At 36.8% G+C, this 26,640-nt stretch overlaps 1 protein-coding gene across 4 annotated transcripts in view; it reads left to right on the top strand.

The window, feature by feature from the left end:
- ARHGAP24 (Rho GTPase activating protein 24) overlaps window positions 1-26,640 on the top strand; it is a 520,693-nt gene that overhangs the window by 280,465 nt on the left and 213,588 nt on the right. The window contains exon 1 of one of the 4 annotated variants that reach the window (XM_005555338.4): window positions 12,973-13,207. The exons of the other annotated variants lie outside the window; for them this stretch is intronic. The gene's annotated coding sequence lies outside the window, so the exon portion shown is untranslated. Of the gene's footprint in view, window positions 1-12,972; window positions 13,208-26,640 lie in introns of those variants that run through there. 4 annotated transcript variants of the gene reach the window in all.

Genomic DNA, 26,640 nt, shown 5'->3' on the forward strand with positions numbered 1-26,640 from the left:
TCAATAAACTGACACACAGAAAAAGAAAACATACAGAAGGAAACAATCATAACAATATTAAAAGAAGAGTCGAGAATTTTCTGCACTTATATAGAGGTCTTGCAACTTAACACATGAAAATAATTCCTTGCTCTTCAGCTGCCATAGCACTTCTAGGTTTTTAAAATTGAACTACTCTTTTTCGGTTATTAGTGTCCAGATCTTTGCCATTCACTAGCAGCAACACTTGGGAACTTATTAAAAATTCAAATTCTTGGATCTCTACCCTGGAGCCAGAATCAGAATCTGCATGTTTAAGCAGATTCCCAGGTGATTCCTATGCATGTTAAAGACTAATATGACCCCGCATCTATTGGCAGAATATGCACTTGTTCCTTGGAGACTAAAGACAGTGAACAATGAAACAGCATGTAAAAAAACAGATGAAAAATCTTCTGAGGTGAAAGCATAAATAGGAGGAAATACAAAATTCCCCTTTTATGCCAAGTGCTTCCCACTTGAGAATAAATCACTAAGGTCATTTAACCACAAACTACACTGGGTTTACCTGCCTTTCACGGCTTCTCAAAGTCAAACAAACACTCTCACAATTTTAATGTTTAACAAATACAGTCATGCACTGCATAACAATGTTTTGGTTAACAACAAACTGCATATATGATACTCTTCCCATAAGATTATAATACCATATTTTTACTATGTCTTTTCAATATTTAGATATGTTTGGATACACAGTATTTACCATTGTGTTACAACTGCCTACAGTATTCAGCACAGTGCTATACAGGTTTGTAGCCTGGAAGTAATAGATTATACCACATAGCCCAGGTGTGTAGTAGGCAATACTATCTAAGTTTGTGTAAGTATACTCCGCAACATTCACACAACGTAAAGTTGCCTAATTGCATTTATCATAATGCATCCCCATTGTTAAGCAGTGTATGACCATAGTTGTAAATGATGTGTGTTTATTCTTCCTAGCTGAAGTCTTCAGGTAATAATATTTTAATGTTTTGATTATGAGTAAACTTAAATGTCTCTCCAGATTGCACTGCTGCCAACTGACCATTTTTATATAGATATGTCCTTTTTAGGTGTAGTTTGTTATGAATGTATTATGTCACCATCATACACATATATACACACAAGAGAGACATACATACACCTCACACATTCACATGTGAATGCTTCATCACCTTTATTATATACCCTAAAATTACAACATGCTTTATGGAATTGCTGTGGAAGAGGAAGAGGAGTTGTCTGTATGAGTCATAAACACTGGAAACTTGAACAGAGCATCCCAACAACAACAACAAAAGCAAACTGAGTACCTGGGAGGGATGAAAAATAAAAATGATACCTGTTCTCTGGCATATAGATTACCCCAAAGGGGAAAATGATTAAAGAGAAAAGAAACAATGTTTTAAATTTTCAGTAGCATATTTTAGTCATGGTAGAACAAAATATTTTCTAGCTGATGTTATCATGTGTCATGTATTATTGCAGCAAGAAAGGCTCTTAGCAAACTATGACATTCTTGGTCAGAGTTAAACTCTGTTACCCTTGTTTTTATCTGCCAAATGATCCGATGTGTGAACTGGGGAATAGAGTGCATGTTTGTATATATAATGCTACAATGCTTACACTATTAAATTCTGTTTATAGCTTGGCCTTTGGAAATGGCTGTTGGGGAAAGGAATTGCTCTAAACTTGAAAATCTTGAGGCATTCTGAAAGATAAACAGTGTTTTACCAAGGTGGGAAAGGTGTCAAAGAGACTTGCCCTTACAGTCTCAAAAAAATAGACTGTTTAGATGCGGCTGCTGTGTTAACCATGAGAAAAGAGAAATAAATTGGCATGACAATTTGCAAACAAGTTAGAGCAAAATGTTAGCAATAAAAATAAAATAATTAAAAAGAAAGATGAGAGCAAATGAAAACAGGATGGCACATATAGTTTGATTTTTTTTTATCCAAAATCTGAAGATTGGATTTAAAAAAATGAAAATCTAAAGTCATCCACAAGTACCCAATTGTATAAGGACTTAAGGAAACCATAAAATCAGTGTTTATGAGCTCAAAGAGTGATAATACAGCAGGAAAAGAATGCTTCTTCTGAGTTGAGCAGGCAAAGTAAAATCCGAAAAATGCCTTGTCAAATCTAAAATAATCAAGTATGATAGCTGGGTGCGGTGGCTCATGCCTGTAATTCCAGCACTTTGAAAAGCTGAGGCAGGCGGATTACCAGGTCAGGAGTTTGAGGCCAGCCGACCAACATAATGAAACCTGTCTCTACTAAAAATACAAAAATTAGCCGGGCGTGGTGGCGCACCCCTGTAATCCCAGCTACTCAGGAGGTTGAGGCAGGAGAATTGCTTGAACCCAGGAGGCAGAGATTGCAGTGAGCCGAGATTGTGCCACTGCACTCCAGCGTGGATGACAGAGTGAGACTCTAACTGAAAAAAAAAAAAAAAAAGTGATAGAAACAACTAAAGATTAGATCACCTGTGTAGGGGAGAAAAACTTCCTCCTCTATCCTTTTAGGGTCTCCTGCTGGACCTAAAAATTAAACTGACATCAAACATATTAACATCTCTTAGTCTCAGATAAGGTAAATTCAACAAAGATACTGGGATTAATAGACCCTACAAATGTTGATTGGAATGATGACAGAGACACTATAGAGTCTAATTTATGATGAAGGATGAGGATCTTTTTATTGCCAAATGGTCAAATAGTGATGATGAAAAATATAATATTCATATTAGAAATATTCATATTAGAAATAGTCATCCTGATGAAAAAACAGTGATTAAAAGACATTCAAAAAAGCGATGATTGAATACTTGATAAAAGGAGGAATGGATATGGGGAAGTCAATTCACATGTGGTTATTTCCTAGCAGTTTCTCCCAGCTTAATGAGATTAGGGTCATTGGTGTGATTCATCCATTCATTCAAATCAGTAAACATATATTAGGTACTCATTTTGCTGAGCATCTTGACTCTTAGTAATGTATCATTGCACTTGTTTTTCTTAACCTCCTGATAAGTTTTACAGTTAAATCTGAGGGTTTAAGGATGGAGATTTTTTTGATGGGAAGAGAAGACACATTTATTGTTTTGCTTGTTTCTTTGTTTTTAAATGTCAACAGGCCGGGTGTGGTGGCTCACGCCTGTAATCCCAGCACTTTAGGAGGCCAAGGCGGGTGGATCACCTGAGGTTGGGAGTTAGAGACCAGCGTGACCAACATGGAGAAACACCATCTCTGCTAAAAATACAAAATTAGCTGGGCGTGGTGGTGCACGCCTGTAATCCCAGCTACTTAGAAGGTTGAGGCAGGAGAATTGCTTGAACCCAGGAGGTGGAGGTTATGGTGAGTGGAGATCACACCATTGCACTCCAGCCTGGGCAACAAGAGCAACATTCCATCTCAAATAAATAAATAAATAAATAAATAATGTCAACAAATTTAATAAATATGGCAAGAATTGGAAAAAAGATAATATTTTCTTTCCAAAAACCCATTTGTGGATATACATATGTGTGTATAACTGTGTGTATATATATATATATGGATAGATATTGATAGCTTGATATCTCAATGGATACACAGTAAATTGTTAGTAGTGGTTAATCCTTTTTTTTCTTTCTTTCCTTTTTTCTTGTTTTTTAGACAGAGTCTCACTCTGTCACTGGGCTGGAGTTCAGTGGCGCTGATCTCAGCTCACTGCAACCTCTGCCTCCCGGGTTCAAGCGATTCTCCTGCCTCAGCCTCCTGAGTAGCTGGGATCACAGGCGCCCACCACTATGCCCAGCTAATTTTTTGTATTTTTAGTAGAGACGGGGTTTCATCATGTTTGCAAGGCTGGTCTTGAACTCCTGACCTCATGATTTGCCCACCTTGGCCCCCCAAAGTGGTGGGATTACAGGCATGAGCTACTGCGCCTGGCCAGTAGTGGTTAATCCTTAAGAATAGTATTGGTGAGGGTAGAGAAGGTAGGAACTTTAAATTTTACATATACTTATAACTTTAAATATACATATACTTATATATTGGGGTTGGCCAATACCCCAGCACTGATGGGCAATTAATTTTCCGAACCACATTTGTTTGTCTAGGAACTTGTCAAAGAATACAGACCAATGAAGGGCCTCCTCTATTCATTTCCAGCATTCTACCTTATAAATGTGGATTCACTCTTATTGTAAAAATGACAGTGTAGAGGAGCATCTTTACACTTCCGGGAGAAATCTTCTTCTGTATAAACTCAAGAATCTTAATCCTCAGTGTGTTTGGGAGCCCGGGTAAGCTTAATATTTAAAAATTATTCAGCACAGTGTGGTATCGCGTTTTATATCTAATGCTTTCTCCCCTAAGAAAATTCTAATAGTCCTCCTATTATTCACAAAATAAATGTCTCCCTACTTCCTAGGTTTGTTTTCTTGGGAGTCTTGGAAATCATTATTGTTGTTACCATTACAGTTGTTTTCTCAATAACTGCCTGTTTTAATTTCTTTAGAATACAACAGATATCCTCTCAATCCTCCAAGATAAATAAACCTTAAGCAAATTTAAAACATATGGGAGATAATTATCTCAGACAATAGTCAAATTTCACATCTGAAAGAACCTTAAGAATAATCTTACTAAATCCCCTTATTTTATATAGGAGAAAACAAAGTCTCCGTAAAGTGAAATGTTTTGGCCAAGGTCAAACAGCTACTTGCTGACAGAACCAAGTTTGGAGACCTAATTAATTTTTACTGATCTCTCCTGTCTGTACCTGGGAATGTTTGCTTTCCACACTGTGCCCGTCCTCCCATTGGCCTAACCCAGTAAGGAAACTTGCCATTTAAGAACGTGCTCACCTCAGAGGAATGTTGCAGGGGTGGGACAGGAGAGTAAACTGAGATTTGATTTAGTCGGATGCTCATTAATATTGACTTACTAATGGTTACATTGAACACAATGAAGAAATAAAGCCTGTGCTTATTTTTTAAATAATCAAAATAGCTTGGGGGCCCCCTATTTCATAGCCACGGTGTTTGCAAATATGTTCTTTTATATGGGAGAGTACACACTGTATATCTGTGTATTAGACTTCTTTAGAGAAACAAAACCAAAAGGAGACATATACATATATAGAAGGAGATTTCCTATGAGGGATTGGCTCACACTATTATGGTGGCTAAGACCTTCCATGAACTTCTGTAGGCTAAAAGCCCAGGAAACCTAGTGGTGTAGTTCCAGTCTAAGCCTAAAGGCCTGAGAACCAGAGGACCCAATGGTGTAAATTCCAGTCTGAGTCTGAGGGCCTGAGAACCAGTTGTACCAATGTCTGAGAGAAGGAGAAAATAAATAAATAAATTCTTCCTCTGCCTGTTGTTCATGTCCTCAGCAGACTGCATTATGCCCACTCAAACAGGTGAGGGCCATCTTCTTTACTCAGTCTCCTAAGTCGAAGGCTAATGACTTCCGGAAACACAGTCACAGACACAATCAGAAATAATGTTTTACCAGCTATCTGAGCATCACTAAACCCAGTCAAGTTTACACATAAAATTAACCATCACAGCCCATTATCTGTGAATGTCTTCTAAAAGAGAAGCCTCATCATTTTGCATTGTTCTATACCCTTTTTTTTTTTTTTTTTTTTTTTTTTTGAGATGGAGTCTCACTCTGTTGCCCGGGCTTGAGTACAGTGGCACAATCTCAACTCACTGCAACCTCTGCCTCCCGGGTTAAAGCGATTCTCCTGCCTCAGCCTCCCGAGTAGATGGGACTACGGGTGAGCAGCTAATTTTATATTTTTAGTAGAGACAGGGTTTCACTATGTTGACCAGGCTGGTCTTGAACTCCTGACCTCAAGTGATCCGCCCACCTCAGCCTCCCAAAATGCTGGGATTAGAGATGTGAGCCACTGTGCCTGGTTTTTCTATGCCATTTTTAAATAAAAATAAACTGTGGCACTAAAATAATAAAATATTACAAATAGTTTATTAATCTGGCCTTTATTATTGACTATTGAGCAATGTGTCCAAATTGTGTAAGAATCTCCTGACTCAGGAGCTAGTTGCTCTAAGACCTATGACTTCATTCTTGATACTATCATCATCTTTAGGTCAGTATTAATTCCAACTTCATAGGTAGGGTGACGTGTGTCCAGGTTTGCCTGTAAGAGTCTTGAATTTTATCTGCAATCTCATTGTCGTTAACAGCAGTGCCTCCTCTTACTCTTAGAGTTAAGGTTTAGACAGTAAGTATAGGGTCATCCATAGGGGGTATAAAATATGTTAGAGAAGGAATTTTCCTATTCCAACCTTAAAACAAATCTCAGCATTTTCTCTTGTTTGAGCTGTATCTGCCCCTTTCTGTATTCAATGTCTTAGTTTTACTTCCTGCCTTCCTAGATTCATTGAAACTCCATATTTGATTTGATGGAACTAGGGTATCTGCCAAATTGACTTTCATTCTGGTTTCCACTGGCTGTCCTAGTATAGTGTGTGAATAAGTCTTCCAGGCGTAAAGACAATTAGATTATCAAGAGGAAGTTGATGAAGGATTTGTACTTTGCAAAGTAGCTAAATATGTAGTTCCATAGAAACCATGCAAATACAATTGTTTATGTATAGAATCTCATATTTGGACATGCTGATGCCTAGGAAACCTAATTTTCTGCCCATGAAATTTACTAAGATATTGCCAAATTATACTCCAAACAATGTCTTTGAGTCTAGTCACCCAATGTCCAAGTTTTAAAAATGTCCGAAATGTATGCTGCCCTTACTGAGACAGGCAGTTTAGTGTAAAGTATACACGCCTCATAGACAGATGAATGTGATTTTAAATTGTGCAATCACTCTTTTCAGTTATATGCCTCAGTTTCCTCATCTGCAAATAGAGAGAATGTATGAAAAATGTCTTTTACATAATCAATTCTTATAAAATACTTGTTTCATCCAGTTCTAACATTAATATATTTTTCTGTAATTATTTTATGGAGATATTGGGAGTAAGTTTGCCTTCTAACATCTCTCTACCTGTAGTAATTTTAAAATAAACTTTAGGGCCATCTCTCTCTCTGTCCTTCCTGCCTAATTTCAGACTTCCACAGTGTATTACTTAGACATAGAAATGTCATAGTCCTTTAGACAACCTGTCCCTGAATTTTCTCTTCACTTAGCATTCTAAAACCACAATATCCCTTATTTAAAATCCTTCAATAGATACCCATTTCCTTGAGGATAAAAACCAAACTCCTAGGCCGGGCGTGATGGCTCACGCCTGTAATCCCAACACTTGGGAGGCTGAGGCCAGTGGACCACCTGAGATCAGGAGTTTGGGACCAGCCTGGCCAACATGGTGAAACCCCGTCTCTATGAAAAGTACAAAAATTAGCTGGGCGCGGTGGCAGGCACCTGTAATCCTAGCTACTCAGGAGGCTAAGGCAGGAGAATCGCTTGAAACCAGGAAGCAGAGGTTGCAGTGAGCCAGGATCACACCAGCTTGGACAACAAGTGAGACTCTGACTCAAGAAAAAAAAAAAAAAAAAAAAAAAAAGACAAACCCCTGAGCCTGACTTTTGCCTGTCTTCCTTTCTGCATACTTTATCTATCAGTCTTGGTTTTTCATTCCACATGCCAGCTCTATAGAACTACTTGAAGTGACCCAAGTGTACCCTATCTCCTGCCTGGAATGTTAATCCTCTCTTTCTTCATTCAAATTGTATTTTGGTTTTATCTCCTCAAGGCAGCCTTCCTTGGTTACTTCCTGTCTTAATTTCCTGCTGCTTCCAGGCTCCCCTGTGAAGCAGTGCTTACCTCCACAATAGTCTAAATGTCTCCCACCTCCAAAAACAAAGGTTTCTGAGGCAGGAGTTAGTTTTCTTTGTACCCAAGCATTTGGTACATTATATGGCTTCAACAAATATAGGCACGTCAATAAATTCAAGGAAGAAGAAAGGAATTTTTACTTTATTTTCCTGGGGAAATTTGTATTCTGAATAAGAAATGTTATCATCAATGAGATAACAAGAAATTATTACAAAAACTTCATAAGCTAGCACAAGGTCTTGTCCACAGAGGCAATTAATAAATATTTTAGCTTTGATCCATTGATGAAATAAATGCCATTTATATACATAGATTAATGTATAGTCAATACAATAGAAAAATATAGCACTTTTTGTTTTAATGACTTTAAATGGAATTATTTGCCTCTGAGTGACACCAATGCTCAGGCAAGAAATTCCCTCTCCCTGGTTGTCCCAGGAGGAGGGCTATCATGGCACTTAGGGAAAACTATTCTCTTCCTAACAAAGAATCACCCTCTCCCACTCTTGCCATCACATGACCACCTCTCTGATGTGGCCGTACTTGAAGTGTGGTGAGTCAGTCACATTATCCCACAACGTGTCTGAGCCCCAGGACCCAGAGAGGCTGACTCACTAGAATAGGTAATTAGTAAGCAGTAGGACATGAGACAGGAGAGGAAATCTAATTTACAGTTCACTGGAGGGCTCTGAAAGAGTGTGCAGCAGAGCTTAGATGGGAGATTAAATTATCTGTGAGCTCACCTCTCCAAAATTATTTGGTCTCCCTCCTTTTCATTTAGAAAACATATGTTGCAAGTGCAAAGATTTAGCCTTTGCTCCTGAAGAGTTGGCAGGTGAGGGCATCTTGTTAAAACCACCTGGAAAGGATAGAATTAGCTTTAGGCTATCTACTGTTTCAATAAGAGAAATTACCACAGAATTCAGGAAATGAAAGAGATTTCTGGAAGCTCTTAGGACCTCTAGTAAATGTAATCACATATCTAGTTAGGTACATATATCCACGGATGATATTTTGGCAAGTCAAGATATTAGCTGGCGTTTGTGTTAATACAATTCGAAAGGTTACAGGTATCTTATGTAGATACAACTATTTAGGACCCAGCTGGGGCTCTTTCCTCATTTCCTGTCATTCCTAGCTGCTGGAGCCAAGGGGAGATTTGCAGTGTTAAGTCAATTACAGAAGCCGATTAGATTTTGCCTTCATGTTTATGGACTTACATTAAATGTTTGTTGACAGAAAAATAGTAGCTCATGCAGAAAGTATAATTAATTCATTAAAGAAATGGTTATCAAATGCCTGTTTTATTCTAGATACTGTTCTGAACATTAAGAGTAATGTGGTTCAAAAACCTAAATCTTAGGTTTCTAATCCTATTTATATATCGTGATATCTTTCTGATCTGATAAAACTTACTCTAGAGGAGACATAGCAAACATAGTTCAACTGACTACTAAAATGGATAGTAAGTAAGGAAGAACAAAAGATCATTTCAGATATAGAAAGTGCTATGAAAGAAAATTAAAATGGGGAAATGGGATGGAGGGTATATGTGGTTGGGAGGATGCTTAACCAGAATGGTCAGGAAATCTTTTTTTCTGAGGAGGTGGCATTTGGTAGCATCATCCTGAATGATGAGAAGGAGATCATTCTGCGAAAATATAAGGGAGGAGCATCCCACACAGATGTGATAGCAGGTTAGGAAATTCAGTAGATGTATTAATCCATTTTTATGCTGCTGATAAAGACTTACCCAAGACTGGGTAAATTTATAAAGAAAAAGAGGTTTAATGGGCTCACAGTTCCATTGGCTGAGGAGGCCTCACAACCATGAGGGAAGGTTAAAGTCACATCTTACATGGCAGCAGGCAAGATAGAATGAGAACCAAGTGAAAGGGGTTTCCCCGTATAAAACCATCAGATCTCGTGAGACTTGTTCACTACCATGAGAACAGTATAGGGGAAACTGTCCCCATGATTCAATTATCTCCCACCAGGCCCCTCCCACAACACCTAGGAATTATGGGAGCTACAATTCAAGATGAGATTTGGTTGGGGACACAGCCAAACCATATCAGCAGGAAAGATTAACTGAAGCTAAATCATGTAGTACATAGGATGCCATGGTTAGGCATTTGTATTTATACTGAGGGCAATGGGAGATTGTGATAGGGCTGAAGCAGGGGAATTATGGGAAATCACTGGACAATGAAAAGCAAGAGAACAATGGAAAACCAATGGAAGGAATGAAGGAGAATAATCATGCGAAATTGTTCAACAGCAAAGCAGGGGAATGATGGGAAAGATGAGAAATCATGGGTACAAGGAGGGGAATGATGATTCTGATTCTCTGAGGAGAATGAACTGTGAGAGGTATACACATGTGCTGGAATTGGTTTAAGAGAGTTGATGCTTGAGATTTTTATGTGTGTCAGTTTCTGTTAAGAACTTCCATGCATGAAATCTGCCCCCAAGCATAGAATATTAGAATCTAGTAGCTGTTCATGTAGTCACTACTCTTCACTGCATCACCAAAGAACTCTCTGGGATTTCTTAGTAAAAGCCTTCTTCTAGTGTTACTATAAACCTGAAAACTGAGAGGAGGAGATCAAGAGTTAGAGAATTCCGACTGCCTTCCCTATGTTAATATAGCCTGCCCTGGAGTTCACCTCTGCTGGAAGTATTTCTCCCATCAGTGAAATTCAACACCACAGGGCAAATCTTCAAAATACAGTGACTATTCCCCACTAAACTACACTAGTATTCTGAAATTCAGAGCATTCCCAGAATAGGGCAACCTGGAGTGCGTCCAAGGACCCCAAATAGAGCAGAACACCAGTTTTAAAAATGGTTGCAAAAATGTTATGCCGTTTTAGATTGTATTGGATCACATATTGACAGCACATAATTCCCTTCCAATGGGTAGAGATGAGCCATGCCGTGAATTTCGAAGTAGCTTTGAAGGCCAATTTCCTATTGCTTTCACTGGTCACCAAAATTGCTAGTTCCTTCTTTGTTTAGCCTATTTTAGGAGACTTTGGTTCTTGAATTCAATACCCATAATCTATTGTCTATGGCTCAGCCCACTCCTGTTCTAAACAATCTGTTTGTCCGTGACTTCTCTTCACTCTTTCCTTCCTTCCTGCAGCCACTTAACCCTCTGAATCACCTTGACTCATTCCATGTAAAACTCTATGTCTCCTCAAGGCCTACTACCTTTCAAGGTCTTACTCATATTTCCTTCCTGTTCTTTCTAACGGACTAAAGGTAAAACCGTCAACATCAAAAGTAAAGCTTAAAAAGTAAGAGGAAAATATGGAATATTTTTAGCAAATGCAGGTAATATGTATCAATGTGTCCAACTCTTGTCACATTTGACATATTAATGTTGCTTAACCTTTGCATAGGGCCGAAATAGACATAATCAAAAGAGACTAAAAGGAAAATAGGATGCTGTCATTGTGTCAAAAACCATGAAGTATGGTTTTCCAAAATTTCTTTCTCAACATTTATGTTTTGAATATCAGTTGCTTATTTGTCAGCATTAGAAAAGTGCTATCATACCCATTATTTTCTCAACATTTTGGAAAATGTGTTCCAGAAAATCTAATTGTCATTTTAAATATTAATTACACTTTTATAATTATTTGGTCATAAGCATACTGCTTTCTGCCAAAGAACAGGGCAAGAGTAGATGCCTTAAAAGTAGATGAGAAATATTAAAACCAAACAGTGTATTTCTGAGTTAAAGAATGGGTGGCAATTTGAAAATAGGCCTTGAATGATCTGAGCATTTCTCATTGTGTCTTAGAATTACAAAGTATAAAGTAGATTTTGCTTTAAAACTTAAGGAGCCAGATCAAATGGAAAGATTAATAGTGGCCAGAGTGATTTCAATGTGGCCCACCTCATATTTTGGTTTACTTGACCTGGGCAGGATGTTTTAAGGTTAGAGCAACCCAATCGATAGGATATAAATAAATTGAGGACACGTGTTTGAAGTGTGAGAATGAATAAAGAAATCGTTAGAGAGAATTGACCTTACTTCCCATGCAAACCCTTTGATTTTATTTGAAAATTCCATACTTTTCTAAGGAAATTATTGCTTGTCTGTTACACTATTTCACGTGGGAGGGATGAGATAGATCTTACTTATATTTATATTCAATAAATATTTGTTAAATAAGTGAATGAATGAATACATTTCAAAAAGGTAATTTTAAAAATTATTATAATAAGCACATCACTCCTTCAGTTAGAGAAAAATAATTTATTCACCAATAAATAGGAAATACATGAAAGACATCAAAGAAAATCATTATGTTATTTCTCTGTTTTATTTAGCAAAATATACAATCAATAATAATCAAAACCAAATGTGTGTATTCAAAAAATCTTGACAGATTGAAAGTGGGGATTTGTGATAAAAGTAAATGTGTGTCTAGTTTAAGAGACATAGAGTAGTATCGCTGATACTAGGTAGAACACTTACTCTGCCACCTGTCACAGCACTATGCCTTACTAAAGCAGTACTCTGTAAGGACTAATAGATGTTAGCATCCCCTGAAACATGGCAACTCCTGAATTGTAAACATATTCTGGACAATCAGCAAAGAAAAAGATTATTTCCCAATATAAAAAGAAATTGGAGGTTATAGGGAAAGTGTCAATATTAAGGATTTTAAATCCAAAGGAAATGTTTTCTCTGAGATAGTTCTCACATCCTAATTGTGTTACTGCTCCCTGTCAATTCCTTTGCTTATTATACAAGGATATAGAGAAAAAGGTAAACCATTTCCCCTCAGGTATGTTAGTGTAGTGGAAAGAGCATTGAAGCAGGAGTTGTGAAACCTGGCTATCTGTTAACTGTGGCACTAACTAGGCATGTGAGTGACCTTATACAAATCATATTTTTCTCTAGGTTTCACTTCCCTTATCTACAAAATGAGGGCACTGGGCTAAATTATATTTAAGGCCCTGATGAGCTTTCTATGATTCCTGTTTCTTATTTTGTTTTGTTTTGTTTCTAAATGCTCAAATACTACATTATTTAAGGTATATTTCCTTGTAGGTTTTTTTTCCCCTCTCTGTCTCTTTCTTCAATATATGGGATGGGAGGATACTGACTAAGTCTGAGAAGGAGGAGAAAGAAAATTAGCTACAGGAAGAGTTTATATCCCCCTCTACAAGAAAACTTAAATATAGCTACCACTGCTTTGAAAGGAATGGTTTGTGTCCAAACAGCGTTTTCCAGACAAGCTCTGTACATTTTTGCCAAAAGAATTAACTTTAAACTGAAGGCAGTGGACAGTTAAACAAGAGTCGGCACTGGGAACAGCTGTGCGTAGATCAGACCAGTGACTTATAAGGTACTGTTTTTACTCATTTAAATCTTCAGGGTTCATTTGTTTTGGGGACAAGTATTCTGCGGTCATTTGACCTTTTTTTCCTCCCTCTTCACCTCTATTTTGAGAGAAAATATACTCTTGAAAATATTTTAGCTTTTTAAGTGTATTATTTTGTGACTGTTGATATTTGAAACTACTCGGATTTTGCTTTGTTTTGTTAGTGTTTTCAGGAACCAGATGATTGTTGGTGTTGTTTTATTTTAAAACTTAGTTTAGGTTTGTTTCTTTGTTGTATCTTGTCATGTGTGGTTTTTGTGTTTTATTGCTTGTGTTGGATAAAGAGGAATACACTTTAGCATTACAGAATGTACAGAATGTTCTTGACTGAGCAGGAGGGGGAGGTTAATGAATCTTCAGCTTGAAATATAGAACTAATATGGAGCCAATCAGACAAGAGAACCTGGGTAGGGCAGTCTAGTCACTTTAACTGATTCAGTCAAGGCTCACTAAACTCATCCAGCTTGGTAGATCTGACCTGGGAAACACAGTTATTTTGATGTGGGGTTTTTGCTTCCAGTTTGCTTCTATACATAGCTGTTAATTTTAATTCTTCTTTCTCTTTATTCATTTTTTTAAAAAAAATTCTAATAAGTCTACTTTTCTTTTTTTTAAATAAAGCTTATCTTAGTGTAAGCTCATTCACCTTAATGGAGCAACATTTCTAAGAAGAGTGGCATTTTCAAAAAGATTTCAAGTCACTGAGCCATGGAGGGGCTTCCAGAGCAGAAGGGGAATAGCCCAATGTGGCACAGAAGAAAATCCCTGTGTACCCTAGCATTCCAGGTGTCACTCTTTCCCCAAGGCCCTGGCTAGCTAGTATATAATATTTGCTGCTGGCCAATAAAACAACAATGGAGAACATTAAGGGGTTCAATATATGTGAATTTTCCATAAAGTGAAGTTTAAAAAGTAAACTTTTACCACTGAAAACTTGAAAAGCTTTTGAAAGAATTTAGCCACTTGTGGATCGTTCTCTTTCTGAGATCCACTATGTGTTTTAAGCTCTCTCTGGAGGGGACTAAATGCAATTTAATGTTGCCTTAATTTCTCAGTATTACTCATGGATACATATTATAGAATTTTTCTATAATGCAGTAATACATCGCATGGTGTATAAGGCTATTAACTCTTCGATCAAAAGGTCACATAATCACTGTTTTTTTTTTAATTCTTGTATTATTTTTATAGGACTTTTTTTTCCCTCCTGTGTCCACCTTCCATATGGAAGAGTGACTTCTTTACTTATTGGTGTAGACAGTTTGCATATCTCCAATAACTCCCTTCAACTTCAACCACCTCTTCATGATTATTATTTTGCACTGGGAGCAAGAACAGCAGAAAATAAACAAGTTTATAAAAAATTATGGATAGAATAAGAGGCAATAACTTTATCTGAGGGTGCAAGAGATTCTCTTTTGAGAAATGTGCATTTGCCAAAGGACATATACATGGTGACATCTATTTTGGGTGCTCAGGAGACATTTGGCTTGTGTCCAAGTTCTTAGTTGTGTTCTGTAGTAGAGGTTGCCATGGAAGTAGTTCTGGAATAAGTAATGTGTTACTGCATCTTATACAGAAAGTGCCGTTTGTTTTTCTTTTTATAAAGTTACCGGAGGTATGTGTCAAGGAATCGGTGACTAGACAAATCCCAAGGGGCATACCTAATATTAATCAAGCACTAAGTATTTTATTTTAGTCCGATTCACAATCACGCTGCTCACATGCACGCATAGCGGGAAAACAGCATAATAATGCTTGTAGGAAAGGGTTAGAGAAAAGGAAAAAAATATTCATCTTCTAGCTTATTCAATTCTTTTGTGTGGAGATTATGCTTAAGAAAAAAAATAAATAAGGCAAGATTTATTTTCTCAGTGATTTTTCTGATTTCTTGAACTGCATTCTAAATTACAAGTTCTTTTAAGCTGAAAAACACTACAAGGCAATTTTATAAACCATGTACAATGAATTAGTAGCACAATATATGACAATATGTGTTTTCTTCTAATATTTTTATATTGTGCATTTTAGAGCAAAACGAATCACTGGTTTTTCAATGCTCTTGAAAATGATAGTAGTCACTTTTATTAATCTCACTCTACAAAAGAAAAAAAAACTGGATATATTACACACATATATTAAGCTATAAGCTGAGTCCAGGGCAATTCTAAGTTTCAACTTTAATTGGATTCCTTGGCTAAATACTTGATCATTTAACTTTATTTGGAATCACATTGTGAAGAATTTTGTATTAGAAGCTCATTTTTGTTTAATTTTTTAAAAAATACAAGTTTCACCTAGTCACTGTAGAAATTTTTCCTAAGTGTTAAAGCATCAGATGGTGTATATGACAAACTTTTCTGTTTGAAATGATGAATTAGAGACTGCCTTTTGTCTGCAACAACAAATTTGGGATATGCATATGTTTGCTAACTTTGTCTAAAACAATTGTCTAGGCCAGACACAGTAACTCACGCCTCTAATCCCAGCACTTTGGGAGGCCTAGATAGATGGATCACTTGAGGTCAGGAGTTCGAGAGCAGCCTGGCCAACATGGTGAAACCACATCTCTACTAAAAAAAAAATAGAAAAATTAGCCAGGCATGGTGGTGCGTGACTACAATCCCAGCTACCTGGGAGGCTGAAGCAGGAGAATCACTGGAACCTGGGAGGCGGAGGTTGCAGTGAGCCGAGATCACGCCACTGCACTCCAATCTGGGCAACAGAGTGAGTCTCTGTCTCAAAAAATAAATAAATAAATAAATAAATAAAAAGAAAAGGAAGGAAGGAAGGAAGGAAAGAAAGAGAAAAGAAAAAAACAATTGTCTAGAAATTGTGCTTATTTTTGCTTCCTACCTTCAGTTAGGTGGTATGACTTATTTTAAAATGAAATGTTATTCCAATTGAAACACCACTCTTTTATATTGAAAATATACTATGTTAAGTCAGTTCAGTGAAGCTTTTCCTCACTTGACTGAGTCTTTCATTTTAATTGAAATTTAATTTTCATGCTCATACCTAAATAGGAAATTTGACATACTAGGGAATATGTATTTTAAATTTAGAACTTTAGTACCACAAGACCTAAATTTAAAATTCCTGAAATGTCAGTGTCATTATGAATACACGCTTAGGAAGACTTCAATTTAGAAAGATACTTTTTTAAACCTGGGAAAGGAAACAACCATTTAAATGAATTAATGCATGTTAGCATTCACTGGTAACACCTTATAAGGGTCCTTCTTAACACAACCTTATGAGAATTCTCCAGAAGTGTCAGAATTCAGCCCCTTTTAAATTATAATTCAGTGAACAAGATTTATGGTTCGCAAAGAGCTGTCAAGCTTAGTGCTGTAGGTTGTGGACAGGGAAGAGAAGGTATTGAGATTTCTGAAGTTGTTGAACAGAGAAAGAGATAAATGCTTTGTTCTTTGAAAAATCCACATTTAGTTCATTTTCAATTACAACCTCCCAGGGAAAAAAGATACTCAAACTGACTCAAGTATATTCCTATATATTGGCCTTTGTTTAAGATATTAAATTGGAGCTTCTGGACAGTTTCAGAGGTGGGATGAATCCAAGGTTCTTTTTGTGTTACTACATCTTAGTTATGCAATAAATGTTTGTTGAATGACTATTACTCTCAAACCTTAATTTAAAAGGACATTGACAAATAAAATGATGCTAAAACTGCTATGTTTTATTTCATATTTGATTATTGGAGTATTTATTACTTAGGGTACTGCTGAATCATGCTAAAACATGAACAGTTCATTAAGCAAAGCCATTCAATAAATTATGAAATTACTGTTAGTAAACAGTAATTTGGAACTGTAAATTTCCAGGAGAAAAAGCATCAGGCATCTACAGTCGATAATAATTCGGAAAGTGGAATTGGGGTACAAGAAGGTCTCAACTGTTATTCTATACACGACCCCCCTTTTCTTTGATTTTGTTTCTTTTGCTGTAAGTATTGTGGAAATTGTTTGTTTTATATCAATCAGAACACTTTGAAAAATAATTTTACTGTTGTATATTCTTCCATTCTATGGTTATTCTGTACATAATAGAACATGACTCCCATTGTTGGGGACCTACATTGCTTCAGTGTCTTCTGCGGTGAATAAAATTAGGATAAGCTTTCTTTTATGTATGAATTTGCTCATTTGATTATTTCAGAACTGAAATGACTTGGAAATTAGTGAGTCCTGATCACTTTTTTTTTTTTTTAAGAGTAAGAGAACTAAGTCCTGAAATATTACTCATCTAGAACCTTGGCTTCCAAGCTTTCAGTCTAATATTTGTATCTAGCCAGAAGTAATGACTGGTGACAAATACATAAAGGGGCAGGAAGCAAAAGCATAATTTCCTTCTGTCTGAGTAAGAGGTCAATCATGTACCCCATTCTCTGAAAATCCCCAGGGAATGGAAAGGTTCTCATACTAAAGAAAACAGTCATGATTCCATGCCAGATTTTATTCTCAAGGAGTGATAAACATATGATAGCTATGGGAACATTTTAAAATAGCTGTCATTTTGTTAATGAGTATTTGCTAAAGTATTTCCTGGGCCACTGGTGTTTATGGAACTTTTAAACAAAATATTTATGAAGATGGAACCAGGACTTGCTTCATAAATTATGTCCTTTTACTTGCACCTTTGCTTTTCCTCACTGCATAACGATGTTCAGGCCTCTGCTACACGAAACGAACAAACAAATCTTCAGCCTTTTCAACCATGCTCTTTCTTCCTGGTGCCAAGAAAAAATTATATTTTTTGTTTCTTCTCCCTCTAATTCGATTACCCTTTGCACTTTGGCATTATTTCTACCACAATATTGAAATGACCCTCTCAGAGGTTGCTCATGATGGCTGAATTAACAGTTAAATTCAACAGCTTTTTATCCCTGTCTTCACCTTCTGTTCTTTCTGCCATCTATGCTGTTTACCCTCATGCTCTTCTTGAAATAGTTCTGTCTTTTGATATCGGAGATCTTGTACTAGCCTATGGCTCTGCCCCTCTCCTACGCTTTTTTTTTTTCTTCCCTCTTGTTGGAGGGCTCCTGTTTTCTTCCCACCTTCTTGGTTTCAGTGTCTGTGTTTATTTTGTTTTCTCCCTTAGTCTTTCTTCCTTGGAAAATTTCATATAGGCCTATGGCTTCATCTTAAAGCCCATTGTAGATATCTGATCAGCAAGGCCTCTTTCACCCTTTGAAGTTATAACAAAGGTCCTCTTCCTCCAGATGCACAATGCTCGCATCAGGATCTTCAGTTTGGCAGCAAATTGAGCTGGATTTCAGCCCCTGCTCAGCCCGCACAACCTCAGGCAGTTGCCCTGCTGGTCAGGGCTTCCTATTTATTCAGTGCTGTCTATGGTATTCCAGTGATTCAAACTCCACGTCTTTCCCTCAGTCAAATCAGCCTTCCATCTTTCATCTCCTCCATCACTTTTTATACAACCAGGTGTCAATTCGAATTTTAGAAACCATTTTCTTGACATTTTTCCTTTGTATTTCCATGGCCACATTCTTGCTCAGAATTCCCTCTTGTGAGCCTACTGTCCCTGCCCCAATCCTTTTCTACTACAATCTATCCTCTATACATTTGGCAATTTGAAGATGATTATATATTTCTATCTATCTATCTATCTATCTATCTATCTATCTATCTATCTATCTTACTTTCCTATCTAGATATAGATACATAAATGTAGATAAATATATTTATACCCCCCCCCCGACTTTTCAATGAGTCCTTAGCAGATGGACAGGAGTAGAAGCTGTAAAGTTGAATTTCAGAATTTGAGGTCCAGCTTTGGTGCATTTACATGTGTCATCCTATGTGTTATTCAGTTTCAGGGTGTCAATAATGAATAACCTATGTCAAAACCTTCTATGTGCCGGCTACAGTGCTCTGAGCATTTCCCATATATTGTTCATTCAGCACTCAAAAGAAAACATTTTATTCTATTTATACTAGACATTATAAAAATGGAATCCAAATTATCTTAAAGAGACTGCTTTATTCTCTGAGTTCAATTTGGATTTCGAAGAAGTCTACAGTAAAGTTAAATTCAGATAATACCAATGGTCTTGGCCTGATTGCAAGTGGTGGTAAAACAAAGGTAAGTGAGTACTATATTTTATTTTGAGATAAAATCATCTCCCTGTTCTGTTTTTTGTTGTTGTTGTTTTGTTTTTTAAGAAAGGGCAGGAAGAAAAGTAAACTGAGGTTTTTTTTTCTTTTCAACAATTACAAACTACATAAGGCAAATAAACACTTTCCTTTGTTCAATGTTTATATGTGGTTTTCTTTATTTATTCTTAGTGTAACAAAACAAGCAACTGGAGTATCCAGAAACTTATCCCAGGTTTTTTGACACCAGGCTGCCTCATTTGCCAGAATACTGTCCTTTCTTTGAATTTAAGAATCCATCAGTGCCGTTGTCAAATTTAAGTGGAAATACTTCAAAGTAATGACTAAGGGTCTTCAGACATGTGCCAGGAATATTATTTTGCTATAACTGCTACCCTAGAGTCATAAATTAATTTTCCAGAGTGACACCTGCTTGTCACTTTGGGAAGATAAAGTGACCATCATTTCTTATACCCAGGATGGGTTTTTGGAAGGTTATTGTTAGTGTCTCTTCTAATGCTTCTCTCAGAGACCACTACTACCTTTATTTCTGTAAGAGGACTTAGGCTTGTTGTTAGCATCTATGGCTTATTTCATTTCTTTAGTTAACTCACTAATTACTTATAAATGGAAGTTGCATGAGTCATACAATTGGGAAGTTGGATGGGAACTTAATGATCTTCTAATTAACCCCCACATATTTCTCTAATGACCAAAACTGTCCAAACTAAGTTAAGTGACTTATCAATAATCAAACAGCAACTCTAGAATGTGTTTCCTCTGTAAGAACCTGCAGCCATACTGGCAACTTCTTGCAGTATTAATTCCATTGCAAAGTCTCAAACCTGCAGCAGAAATAAACCTGAGCCTTCTCTTCCTTTCTTCATCTTTGGCTGTCAGCAGGAATAACATCTTAGAAATCCATCCTCTTTCATTCATAGGAGCTGCGTTTTAGTAGGGGAAGCCTTCCATACAATGTTTTCTTGACTTTGAACTTCTGTAGCTCCTGAAATGGGAATTAGTGGCATACATAACAAATAAAATAATAAAATATTTATGAATCACCCCCAAAGCGCAGCTCCCTATGCTCCACAGTATTCTCTGAAGTAAAGCAAATCTTTGGGTCAGAGATATGCATTCCAAAAAGTGTTAACATGATATTATGGAAGTTTTATAATATGAAATACTGTATCTCTTATGAACACACACACACACACACACACACACACACACACACACACAGATATCGGGGGAAATTGTTTGGGACAACAAACCTGATTAGAGTAAATGTTGAAAGTTTCCCTTCTTCCTTTCCCTCAGGCTTGTCACCAACTCTGCCCACTTTCTCATATACATGGCTGGCTTCATCATTTCTGTACTTTCTCACCTTTGTGTGGTCTGCCACATGCAGGTGGTTTTTCAGCCCAGAGAAGTTTTCCTAGGTCTTGTCTTTCTGGAATCATTACTTCTGAATCACTTTCCTTTACTTCATCCCTCCTCTTTCAAAACTTTGCTGTGATTTTCAGCACTTCACATTTTGACTTCTTACTGACCAGTCCATTTAAGCTTACCTGGACTGTAAGCTATTTGAGGTCAGGGGCTTTGTCTTACGTATTTGTCTGAGCATGGTGTTTCACCCACAGATCCCAAGTTTTGGGGTCCAGTGTCGCTCTGGTCTTGTTACAAATGTACACATATCCTCTGTGAGGATGTGCTGACGGATTGCCCGGCCTGTCACAGTGGACATTTAATTAGATGACTGGAAAGTAAAAAGACATCAACAAGAGGATATGAGCTTGCTTTTCTTCCCTTTTGTTAAATTATTCCAGGGTTTTGCTCTCCATATATTTCATTTGTTATTTGCTCAGATTTCATAATAAAGCAGATGACCATTCAGGTGACTCATTCAACTTCGTTTATCTTATATTCTTCACCATTTGGTTGGAGTTTCAGCAGTTGCTTCACATGATAGGGACTTAGACTCAATGCTGACATTTGAGAGATATTTTGAGATGATAACTCGTGGTCTACCTCCTTGCATTTGGCTTTGCTCCAATCCCATTTATTTTGTGACAAATATTGCCTAAGAAAAGGGATAATTTTAAAAAAAAGTGTTTTGGATTTTTTGTTTGCAACAGCTTTTGAGTTTCAAAAATCTAACTCCATAAGTCCTCAGGGTTCAAATTTTAAATTATAATGACAACAACGAAATAAAACAGATTTATTTATCCTACCACTAAGAGCAAATAATGCAGATGTTAAAAATTCTCAAGGTAATGGAGCCAAAGGCAGAATCAGAGGAGATACAAAGAGACATCAGGTTCTGGAGTGGTGGCAGGATTCTAAGTGCTCTAAGTTCTGCCACTCCATGCTGGGTACTCCCTGAACTGAGTACATGGGGCACAGAACTGAAAATCCAGATTGCACTGGAAAAATCTAAGAGCAAAGGAACCTGTGGGTCACTTTCCATGTAAGGTGCATGAATCACATTTTAGTGCCCTGCATAGTGCCAGGTCATTTGAAAAGTATATCTAAGCAGATGTGTCCAAAACAGCCTCCCAGGTTAACCACATGCCCTAAATGCAGCCAAGAAGGGAAGAGAAGGAGTGGTGAGAGAGACAAATCCAGAGAAGCCTAAACCTAGCCACAGGGTCTGTGGACTTAAGCCTAGGAACAGACATGGATGAGGAAGCCAGCATATCAGATGCCTATGTGTGAGGAGGTGATAACCACAGACCATATTCCCCCTCATCCCCACCCAGGACGTGTAACTCTGTCTGTTCCTGACATCAAATGATACAGAGAAAGTAAGTTAATCAAAATTAAGTTTCAGCCACCTGGCAATATTAAAAAAACAAGGAAGTTATATCTTATACACCTGGTTTTATAGACTAACATCTATTCCTTCTACATAAATTATATTTTAAACTTAAACCAATTATTTTTAGCTATCTATTTTGCTATTAAAAATTTTGGTTGTTAATAATGGTTTATAATCTTATCAAAAGTGTAAAATATACTTTTTTCGTTGAAGCTGGAGGGATTTCAAAGCTTGAAATACAAAGTGTAGGATTTGACCTGGTTAGGTCTTGACCATAGAGGTGAGAGGATTAGGGAATAATAAAGTAATCTTACAGGAGAATCTCCACTTAGACAGCTTAATAAAACTTCAGATTTTAGTTTATATTTCATCCAAATTCTGGTCTCTAAGGATCACAAACTTTTATTATCTTTCCACTCCTTACCAGTGTTATCTTAAGTGACACAAAGCAAATGCAGAAATTTTCATAAATCACTCAAAGGATTGTTGCTTGGCTGAAAGTGCCTTATAAACTGAGCCCATACTGGTTATGACTGATCTTTACCCAAGTTCTTAAAGTACAGCTAAGATTCCCAGAAAGTAACACCTGTTCTAAGATATGGCTCCATAGAGATCAAGTACAAAAAGGAAAATGACTTCTGTTTCTCGAGGATATGGCGTAATAAGAAATACATACTTGGCCTTTGTTCCTTGCTCCTGGGACACAGCTTTCAAAACCCATGGAATCTCTAGAGTGATGAGAGTGCCTTTTGTGTGCTAATGACGTGACTTGTGGCTGGGGCCCCTAGATAGCTCCAGTGCAGGGTCTGGTCTCCAGAAACACCAAGGCGCAATTAGAAGGTTGGAACTTTTAGTCCCAACACTCAACCTCCAGAGAGGGGAGAGGGGCTGAAGGCTGAGTTACTTACCCCTGGTCAATAACTTCATTAATCATGCCTATGTAATGGAAATTCTATTTAAAAAGAAATAAAAGAGAGTATTTTGAAGAGTGTCTGTGTTGGTGAACACATCAAGATTCAAAGAGATATGGGCCCATAAATGGCATAGAAACTCTACAAAGAATCAAAGAAAAGGCAATACTAAACAGATCAGGCAGACTTTTTCTTTTTCTTTTTTTTTTTTTTTTAAAGAGGGTAATCAGTCAGCAGATTGGCTGAAATTCAGGGATAAAACTCTTCCTAAGAGTGAAATGGCAAGAAAGACGCAGGCTCATTGAGTATTGGTCATTAGATAGGAACAGAGACACCAAAAAAAGCAAAAATTCAACTTATAATAGAACCAACATCTGATGCTACAGATTATGAAGCAAAACCGAGTTGGCAGTCAGAGCCAAGTGGTAGTGCAGAAAAGTGTATTATAAGTATTGCAAACCTATACAGAATGTCAGGTATTCTCCAGGGCTATCCTGTTCTGGACTTTTAACATTCATGGTAAACTACCACAAGGTCTTAAAGGAATGGAGAATTTGGTGCCAACCATTCCAGTACATTCACTGTAGAAACTGTTGCTGGAGATTATGATTGCCTTCTCCCTGAGAGACAATGTTAAGGATATACTAGAATCTTCTTGAGAAGTCCTACTCATCAACCATCATCAGTATGATATTTTCTCTTCTAAGGCTATTGGATGTTTGCATCTCCTGGCTTTAAGATCTAAGTAAGAATGTTTCCTTAGTCATTGCCTAAGTTTCTGGACTGTCTTCCAATGCCCTGATTTTACATATCCTCTTCTCTTTTCTTCTCTCAATAAACCTGTGTACATTACAATTTTTTTATTAGATGCAGAAATCACTCAAATAAATTAAAATGCAAATTTCTAGGCCCCATGTCCAAAGTATCTGATTTAGCTAATCTGATATGGGGCCCCAGAATATGCATTTTAACAGAAACTCCAGGTGATTATGGCTCAGGTGGTCCATGGACCACACTTTGGAAAGCACTGCTTTAAGTCATCTAAATGCCTTGGGAAATTTGACAGTTTACTAGCCGTATTATACCTCTCGGACTGTCTCTTGTGTCCCATGTAGCACACAAGTCATTCTTTTTCACACCATATCTCTATTTCAAGCTCTGAAAATGGTTCCAATAGCTGTATCTTGCACCAAAACATTGAGAATTTTAGGTTCCAATTTATAATTCAAGATACAATCAATCTTGAAAACAATCATTTGGCTGTCTTTAGTTTTATTGTCTCTATGATTTTAAGGGAAACTTATTTTATTGAAATTTATAATCATTCTGAGATATGAAAATGGTTTCAATTTATACCTGAAATACAAGATTATATCCTTTTCCTCTTCCCAGAATGAAAAATCTCTCCTTCACATTTATTAGAGAACTGTTCTTTCAATCACAAGCATAAAGACAGACTCTTGGTAGGAGTTTAAAGGGACTATTTGGGATATTTACAGTGTCTCTTTAGAACTGGAAGCTGGACAACAAGTAGTCATCACATATGGGAAAGATTTACATTGCCTGAGTGGGCTCAAGTTTGATGTAGTATAAATGGTATTTTCAAATGCTCCGTTCTCCAGATTTTCCATGGCTACAGTATATGCTCTTGTCTCTACTGAGAAATATGCTAGCCTAGGGAATATGGAATAAGCATTCTTCCAGGCAGTGTAGTCATAGCCTTTTGTTTTCAGCCAAGTTTAGTATGACTGTTTCACATATGATTTTTCTCTTCATGAACTACATTGGAAAAAAATTAAAACCTGGTCTAAAAATAAATATATCAGGATTTTACCCATTAATCAGTAAACATTTGTTGTCATTAAGGTCTGTAAGAACTAAATAGTAGGCTTATGCAGCAGATTGAGAATCCAGTGCTGGTCAAAACCTGTTGTGTCCTTCCCCTTTTTAACCCAACAAAGAAATAAAGCATGATAGAAAGGAAAGAACTCCATTAAATGGTGTATAAGGGCAGCTGCCTGAAAAAGCAGGTGTGGTTAGAACTAAATGTCCATATTGTGGTGGGCATCTGTATAGGCCTTTTATATTTTTGTTTTTCAGAATGGATTTATCATCAATGTGTTCAGTGTTATAAATTCTGCTATAACATATTCAGATTGAGCAAGAAGGCATATTTAAGGGCAAAGATAAGAGGTACAAATGTAAAATATTGCTCTCTACTAAGTAATTAAGATTTGAAAAGTGACACCAGGAAATAAATTATATGTGTTAAAATACTGAGATAGTTATGAAAAGTGTTCACCAAATATTTCTACCTCTCTGCTCTCCAGGCACAAAAGAGAGTTATATCAATTATATCTCTTCCCTCCTTTAAAGTTAGTCACAGCCAGGTAATTTGCTTTGACCAATGAAAAATGAACAGAAGTGATATGACCCACTTCCATGTAGAAGTTTTAGGTGCCACGATTGGGGTCATCGTGTGCCCTTCCCATGGCTATGGGATCATGGAAGCACATATTGAGGTGCTTGAGTGACTATGATGAGCTAAGGACTCTGCTGACCCACATTGGACTAGTGTAAGTCAGAAATAATCTTTGTTATAGAACTACTTGTTAGTGCAGCATAATTTAGTCTATCTTGACTAGTACAAATGCAGATATGGAGGCAAAAATTTTCAAATGTTTTGATAGAAAATGGGTATTTCCCAGGTAAAGGTGGAGGTGGTCAGTAATGTCCAATTGTGCATTGGGTATCCTTTAATGGAGCTCAAGAGCCAGCCTAATGAAAAGAACCGTGATTTTTAGTTCAATTATGTGGTCAGGTGTGAGCTACAAGGAGGTAAAAATGATACTGAAACATTTGTGTAAAGAGCAGAAATATACAACAAAACTGTCAATGATGACATTTGAATATTGAAAATGGGAACAAATGGGATGGCAATTCTAATTTTTCCTAACACATCAGCCTTTTTTTTAAAATGAGCTTGAAGCAATTTTGTAATCAATAATACAAATACAGGAAAATACAACATCATACTCCAATAAAAATCTAAACCTTTGATAGTTTTAAAATCTGTATTTCAAATAAAACATGATTGTCAGGATTAAGAGAATTTGGAATATACTAGTTCTGAAGAAACATCCTAAAACCAAGGCCAAGGAAGAAAAATGGAGTATCCCATGTTACCAATATAAAAGCCAAGCCACACATGGTCTACTCATAGCACAGACTGCTTTAAAGAAACAATGGCTCAGTAAGAATAAATATTTTATTTAATCCAATGAAATTTCTTGGACTGTATTAGAGTATGTTACAATTCTGAATTTATTGCAATAGCTCTTAAAATTTTTTCATTTCTTGCGTTTGTCCCAGTAGCTTATCTGAACCCTCAAAAAAAAAAAAAAAAAAAAAAAAGTTTCCCTGAAATCCAGCCTATGGACTCTCCTTTTCCTTTCTTAAAAAAATTTTTTCTTACTTCAAGCAGTTTCTCTCCTTGATTGTCTCCGCTGTCTCTACACACATTTTCTCAGT

The sequence above is a fragment of the Macaca fascicularis genome, chromosome 5, assembly GCF_037993035.2.
Source record: "Macaca fascicularis isolate 582-1 chromosome 5, T2T-MFA8v1.1".
In the NCBI taxonomy this organism is placed as follows: Eukaryota; Metazoa; Chordata; class Mammalia; order Primates; family Cercopithecidae; genus Macaca; species Macaca fascicularis.